This window comes from Benincasa hispida, unplaced genomic scaffold, assembly GCF_027475165.1.
Source record: "Benincasa hispida cultivar pf3 unplaced genomic scaffold, pf3_genome.v1.1 HicScf1185, whole genome shotgun sequence".
Taxonomy (NCBI): domain Eukaryota; kingdom Viridiplantae; phylum Streptophyta; class Magnoliopsida; order Cucurbitales; family Cucurbitaceae; genus Benincasa; species Benincasa hispida.
This window is the reverse complement of record NW_028325505.1, coordinates 1-8000: the sequence shown is the minus strand read 5'-3', so window position 1 is coordinate 8000 and position 8000 is coordinate 1. Positions and strand designations below refer to the sequence as shown.

Sequence of the window (8000 nt, the reverse complement as noted above, 5' to 3'; positions counted from 1 at the left end):
AAACCACTTTTAAACCAATCAGTTTTGCAAAACAGTTTCAAGTACCCTAAGTTATGGACTTCTATTTTGCAATGATGCCCCAGTGAGGCAGGACAAACGCCACCGGTCGGGTGATCATTACCCCTTCACTGGGATGAGACATTCTCAATCATTAGGTAGAACTAACTCTTGGAACTGAACCTAACAACCACCATTTTTCGGTCCAGAATCGTTAAATTTTAACTATTCTGCGTAAGTATAACCCCTCGCTTTCGGTGCCAGAGTCCCGCCCTAATGCACTTACCATAGGGAAAAGACAGATTAGAACAAGAGACTAAATTACCTTATCCTCTTACAGTAGATCAAATTAAGAAACGCACAAAACTTCCATCTTTTAGGGGGACACTCCCAGGGTGCCTCGAGGCGATGCGCAGTAACTTTATTCAACCTAACGAGGGAGACCGAGGAATATGCTGTCGCACTTCCTGCTCCCATTTACTATGAATATTCTCTCCATCCACCTTGATATTGACCTACCTAAACACCATTCGTTGGGGGGCACACCAAAGGTGCCGCGAGGCCAAGGATAGATCTCATGGTGTGGACTATTTAGGAGAAAAGTGAAAGGTTTAAGTGAAGCGTCTCATGCACCAAGTACCTCCCACTAAATGTTCTACCTAAGGATTCATTAACCTAGACAATCCGGCTACTGATTTTAGTCTAAGTCATCTTTTTAAACTCTGCTCATAAACAACGTTTGTCTATGAAATATGAACAAGTTCAAGTAGTCACATTTAAACACTTTAATGGATTGTCCTTAACTTGCATGCATGCATCAAATCTATCTAATTCACCTTTCCAGGTAAGTTCCCAGGTAGGGGTGTTACGTTTCCGTCAACTTAAATACCCCAGCCTAGACAGAACCCGCCTTAGACAAAAGGTCCCTTATAGATAGATTTGCTACACTTTAACCTTTTATTAGCCAATTTAATCCTATTAAACTGATTAAAAGATTAAAGCCTTAGGGTTGCTAATCATATTAGAACCGTAAACCAGGTCTAAAGGGCCAAATTTTAAACACAAAAACATGAATTACCTAAGTGAGCCCATTATTTCTTTGCCTTTTTGTCGGTTTTCTCCGAACTTTTAAAAAGAAACAACAAAACCTTTGCGCACAATGAACCGATGTGTCATGCTTCAAATTACTATATATAACTTTTATATGCGTAACAACCAGCAAACATGCTATCATTCACCCTTATACTATAACAATTATAATATAAAGATGATGCATGTCAATGCTTTTTATGCATGCATAAATATAACTCTTATATTATATGATGCATGAGCATGCTCATAATTAAATCATGCTTCTCTAAATTATAACAATTACAATAAAGAGATGATGCATGACCATTGCATAACCTAAGGTGGGATTTACTATATGTGCATACCATATGACATATAATAACATACATTGCATGTAATAAACAAAGGATTAATGGACCAGGATGAGCCTTTACAAAAAAAAAGAGGAATGAAAAACCTATCTATTACATGTTTCATCGAGCAAATCGGTTCACAGGCGAACCGGATCTTGAACTGCCAGGAGGTCTTCATCGTGTAGCAAACTCTAGTATGTAGATGATCGTTCAGCATGCACTAGACAATAGGAACATAAGTGAACGATCACGTAGACGATGACGAGTCTGTGAAGCCTAACCATCCATGTGATCGTGTAGCGCGACAACAGGTAAACGATTTACCTTGAGTTACTAAGCAATCGTTTAGTCAGTTACTAAGCGATGAAACTTGCTGACCTAAAGGATCGTCTAACGCGTGCGCTTTAAATGATACGCGAGCATCACATCGTCTACACGATGCATGTAACCAGGTAAACAATTTACTTTGCGTTATTAAGCGATGAATCTTGCTGACTTAAACGATCGTCTAATGCGCGTGCTTTAAACGATACGCGAGCGTCTCATCGTCTATACGATGCATGCAACCAGGTAAACGATTTACCTTGCGATTCTAAGAGATCGTTTAGTCAGTTACTAAGCGATGAAGCTTACTGACCTGAACGACATCTAGCGCGCGCGCTTTATACAATACGTGAGTGTCTCATCGTCTACACGATGCGTGTAACCAGATAAACGGTCTACCTTACAATACTAAGCGATCGTTTAGTCAGTTACTAAGCGATGAAGCTTACTGACCTAAACAATCGTCTAGCGCACCCGCGCGTTAAGCGATCTGCAAGCATCTCATCGTCTACACGACGCGATACTCAGCGATCGCGTACTCGATCATCAACTCGATACGACCAACTCTTGATCGCATTCCCCATCGTTTAACCGATGCATTCATCAGCAATCGCGTACTCCTACATCTTTACGATGTTATGGACGGTGATCATGTAGAACTTCTTCTGCAAAATGCGATTAACCCTAGATCGCCTCCTTCCTCGAAGAGCCGGAACGCTTGCCCAGAACTTCGACGAACGACTCAAAACTTCAAACAAACTTTGAATACAGACTCGATAACGATTATTAATGCCCAAAAACGCAGGTGCCTTTTCAAAAAATTGCAATTGTAAAAGGATTTAAAACAAACCGAGGCTAAACATCCTAAAAACATCCATTAATCCGGCACATCCACAATAGATTTAACAATTAAAACAGCGTAGAAATGCATCCACCATGAATGTAAAAGTTATTTCATTGCAACAGATGAAATCGGAGTATCAGAACCTGACTCTAATACCAATGGAAGGATCTCATACCGAGAGTTCCATGAGCGCTTTCGGATTGCTCCGATCTCACCATGATCGAAATATAACAATATACATTCAACAAATACAGTTATGCAATCAAAACTTAATTAACAACATGCTAAGAACAAACAAAAACATAAGGGATAGAGTTCCATACCAGTTATAGACTATCTTCACACTTCGGAACTCAATTGCAGTGGAAACCCTCCAAGAGATCTACCAACGCCCGGTGGGAATGTCGACTGCAAGAACACGATCAACGCGAACACGAATGCCGCAACGGAGACAACACCACCACTAATGAGCCACGGGTATTCTCAGCATGAAAACCAAAAGTGTGGGCTTTGGTGAATTTGATAGAGGATGGAGGAAGCACGAGTCGTTTAGTCGATAAGCAAGTGGGAGGGTGAAGGTCGCTATCGCATAGCAGAATTTCTTATCGTCTAGAGGAGCTACACGATCGTATAGGATTTACTGAACGATCGTTTAGAAAAACGTATATGATCATTTAGTTAAATCGGTACACTATACGATCGTTTAGAGAAGCTATCCAATAGTCTAGGCGACAGTGTGTGATCGTTTAGGTGCGAGGTATACGATCGTTTAGGTGGAGAATGCTATCGTATAGGCTTTCAAGCGATCGTTTTGAATCACCAACGCACACTTCACAATTCTTTTGGGCGATCTGATGGACTATCGATTGCACGATCCAAAATGAAAAAATGTTTCATTTTTAACTCATCGGTTACCAGAACCGATGCTGTCCACTAACCCACGTCCAAACGTGATATTAGGATTAATTATCATATAATTAATCAATTAATTAATTAATTAATATAATCATATTATATTTATATCCTATAGTTTGATATCACATATCTACTATAGTATTTTCTTCTCTACGCAATATAAATCATATTTATATCTTATTTCCTCCAAAATAATGTATCTCATACATTTGCCAATTATATCATATATAATTAACCAGTCCAATTATACCATATATAATCGAACTTCCTCTTGTCAATTTGAACATTTCAAATTAACCAAAATACTGGTTCTCGACTTTATCCAAGCTACCCAGGGGGCTAATGGACTTGTGGCTCGAAGCTCCAACGGTACGTGAATAGCTGACTAAACTCTTTAGCCATGAGATCCACCATCCGTTAACTGTCAGACATTTCACTAAAGACCAACAGTTGAACTCTTCTTACCACAGATATATTTCTTTGTCCATCGAATATAACCAATCATTAGTACGATGATCCTTCATAGATGCTCGTAAGTACAGCTGGGCCAATTTATCGTTTTGTCCCTGAGTTATATCTCACTTCTTAAGTACCACTTATTCCTCTAATGAATAATACAACATAGTCCAACTATGTGTGAACACCTCTCGAGCCAAGAGAAGGTGTGTGGCGCCACATCGTTCAAGCCCCGGAATCAGCCCTTAAGGGAGCCATTTCAGCCCTTAAGGAAGCCATCTATCTACTTACCCCTACCTCGGGGAATGAGTGAATTCCATCTTGTGCAGTTGAGTTCTGAGCTCCCAAATCAGACGAATCCCCAAAATGGTAGGTTTGAATTGGCGGCCTGGCCATTCGCACCCATACAAATCAAAGGACCTCCCTCAATGATAGGAGTTCCCAACTCACTCATGATTGAGGTCATGTTACATATGGACATCCTAGTGAAGTGAAGTCTCTGTCATGAACGGTGTTATATAACGAGACGTTAACACTTCGTGGTCAAGTCTTATACAAACTCTTTGTATAGAACACCCCCGCTCGCATGTTCTGAACATAAATGATCAGGATTAGACCATCTGTGACAAGTCACAACACTTGTGACCATTCCACAAAGTGGGCCGCGTCCGTAGCGTTACTAGTATAAGGTTTTCCTCCTTTATCCATATACTACAGACCATTTTGGTTATCACTCAAGACATGATCCACTTGTATGTCACCACATATATGCTTGAGTCACATACAGATAACCAGGGATTTTATGTTTATTGGTTTGTGGTAAAACAAATAAAACAAATAAAACAAATAAATGAGTAAAATTACAAGATGTGAAGTAAATATCATATATTAACAACACAAGCATTCGTACATACTCTTTACAAACTACAGAACATGAGACTTTAGGGCATCAACCCCAACACTCTCTACTACTGAAGTAGAGTTTATTGCACTTTCAGAAGCCGTAAATGAGGGATTATGGCTAAAGGGTCTCCTACGTGATTTTGGGATCAAACAATATACAGTAAAGATATTTTGTGATAATCAGAGTACTATACACTTATCTAAGCATCCACAATATTACAATAGAACAAAGCACATAGACGTAAAATATCATTTCATACGTGAACAGATTGAAAGTAAGCAGATCGAAGTGTTGAAAGTACATACCTTAGAGAAAACTTTCGATATGTTAACCAAGACTGTCACTTAGCTCAAAATTCAAAAATGTCTCGATATTATAGGGTTTGAGCTGAGAGACACAGGTTAAAGTAGAAGAGAGTCAGTAAAGAGAAGTTGAAGAAACAACTTGAAATTTTCTTTCAAGGTGGAGATTGTTATTACAAGCAGTGAAAAACAACTTCAAAGATTGTTAAATTAGTTATACAAGGCTGTCTATAAATACTTTTATAATCATACTTGTACATCAAGAGAGAAAATTACATCTAGAGATAGATAACTAGATAGAGACTTATCTTATATAACCCTAGTAGCTCCCCGATCTGCAATAATCAGCTTCTCTCCGTGGATGTAGGCAAATTTTGGCCGAACCACGTGAATCTTCTGTGTTCTTTCTTCTTCCCTTCATCTTCTTTATTTTCTTATTCGTATTCTTCAGCTCTTCATCAGTCTTGGAGAAATTTTGGTAGCATTTCATTTATTCTTCCTCTTTTCTCTCTCGATTTCTTCTGCAAGAAAGAAAATAGGTGTTAGTCATTAGAGTTCTCTATTTTCTTTGAGTGCTTGAAGTAAATCAGGGTCGTCAATGTGTATGGTAAAGATTTTCCTTCATGAGGATTGTGCTTTTAGCACATAGAATAGTTTACAGCTCAAATCAAGTAAGTGGTATTGATAATTCGAGCCAGATTCTTTAATTGGAAAAGCCCAAATTGTTTTTCTTTATGTTTTGTTTTCCAAGCCCATCAAGTGCAATAGCTTCAATATTGAATTTATAAGAAAGGGTTATCATTTGTTCTTGGTCAATCTTAATACCACACTTTGTGAGCTATATTATTTTTGGCTAAAGCTGTTGTTTAATAAACTATTTTCATGCTTTGTAGAAATCAAACCATTGTAGCAAAATGCAATATTAGGTAATATCAAAGAAAATCAAGACGATTGGACAAAAGATCACAAGGATAGGAACAATTAGAAACAAAGCCAAATAACCGAGAAGGCAACGGCGAGACACTGACTAGCTAATACCATTATTTTTGGTATTTTTCGTAAGTAACATGTGATGCTACATAAAACGTTTTGATGCTAAACATACTAGCTTGAATGTGCCATGTTTTTTTCGGGGTGTTGAGATGATATAGGATGTGGAGAGTTCTGATGTCTAGAGAGTTTTGATGTCTGGGGAGTTCTGATCGAGTATGAATGATCAAGTATGATCAAGTATGTTCAAGCACTAAGATGATATACGATACATGAAAGGAAAATGACAGTGAGATACGAAACATGTTCCAAAAATAGGCCTACAAACAATTAAAATCGGTGAGATGGGATAATGGACCTCAAAACACTGAGATGATATAGGATGTGGGGATATACCATCTCATTTGGCCCCAAACGACTTTGTGCTGTTGAGATGTTACTCTTAGTCATGATGTTAGATTTATGTATCCATATTTAACATCAATTTTGAGAGTACCGACTAATATGAACTTAAGCTCAATTGACATTCTAACATCCAAGAGGTCTGGTGTAAGATAAAATAATTGAGGCCATTGATTTTTATTAATTTATTATTAATATTATTATTATAATGCTCATACTACAAATAAGCTGCCAGAAGAACTTTTGAAAAAGATTGATATATAGTGGTCCTATGAAATTGATGTGAAAAGTGAGACCACCTTCTTTCTCTTTCAAGGAAAAAAAGAAAAAAAAGAAAAGAAAAGAAAGGAAGGTTATTTTAGTTTATATTTTAGCTTTAGAATTTGAAGGAAATGGAGAAGATTCAATGTATAGCATTTGAGAATTTTAATTTGAGTTGTCCTCTCTTCTTCCACTCATTTGCCTCCACTTGATAAACCTCTAATTACGTCAATGGATAACAACACCACGACTAGAAAAGAAAAAATAGAAAAAAAGAAACCTTTTTCTTTTAAAAAAATTTCGTAAATTGAAAAATATCAAATTATATATAGAAATAAAAAAAAAAAAAAATACTAATAGACTTCTATCAACATCTATAAAAAAGATTAAATTTTATCATTTTGTGTAAATAATTTCACTCATTTTTCTATTTTTCAAAATCTTCACCGAAGAATGGATGTGTTTTTTTTTTTTTAATTTGTTAAAATAAGATGCCAATTAGTGTGACAAGCTCATGTGTAGAAATAGGAAGACATATTACATATTACATGCATGATATCATTATAACATCATTAGAAAGTAAATTGTGTTATGATTGATAAAAAATGATTATGTAAATGATTTTAGCAATATCTTTTGAGATATGAAATAAAGGGTAACAATGATTTAAACTTTTCACATAATTGTAAATAATATCACACACATGATATCATAAATCATACACCAAATTCTTTGCATTTTCATCTAAATTGAACTTTATGAAATCTCGCACTAGCTCATCACGAACAAGACATAAATCTGCCATATAAAAATTGAAATATGTAAGCACATTAGAGTAAGAAATTGAAGTAGGGGATATAATTACATTCACAAAATCCAATTTCTTACAAACTATATGAAACTGATGTTGAAATATTGCAAAAGTAAACAAACCCCGTTTGAGTGGCCAGGGATCAGTGCCGTTTGCGTGAGGAGTGACCAGAGTTTAGCGTTCGCGTGAGGAGTGGTCGGAGTTCAACGCCATTCACGTGAGGATTGGTCGGCGTTTAGCGCCGTTCGCGTGAGGAGTGGCCAGCGTTCAACGTCGTTCGCATGGGTGCAGAGTCATCTTCTTGTTCGAGTGGTTCGCGTGGAGGGCTTCATCAAAGGCAAAGGTAAAATTAAGGGGGGAAAGCAAAAAC

At 37.1% G+C, this 8000-nt stretch overlaps 1 long non-coding RNA gene across 1 annotated transcript; it reads right to left on the bottom strand.

Annotated features, from left to right (window-relative positions):
• Window positions 1-7391: 7391 nt before the first annotated feature.
• Window positions 7392-8000, bottom strand: LOC120085481 (uncharacterized). The gene is made up of 2 exons (XR_005483964.2): window positions 7753-8000; window positions 7392-7617 (listed from the first exon to the last, which is right to left on the bottom strand). It is a non-coding gene; the product is annotated as an uncharacterized LOC120085481 (long non-coding RNA).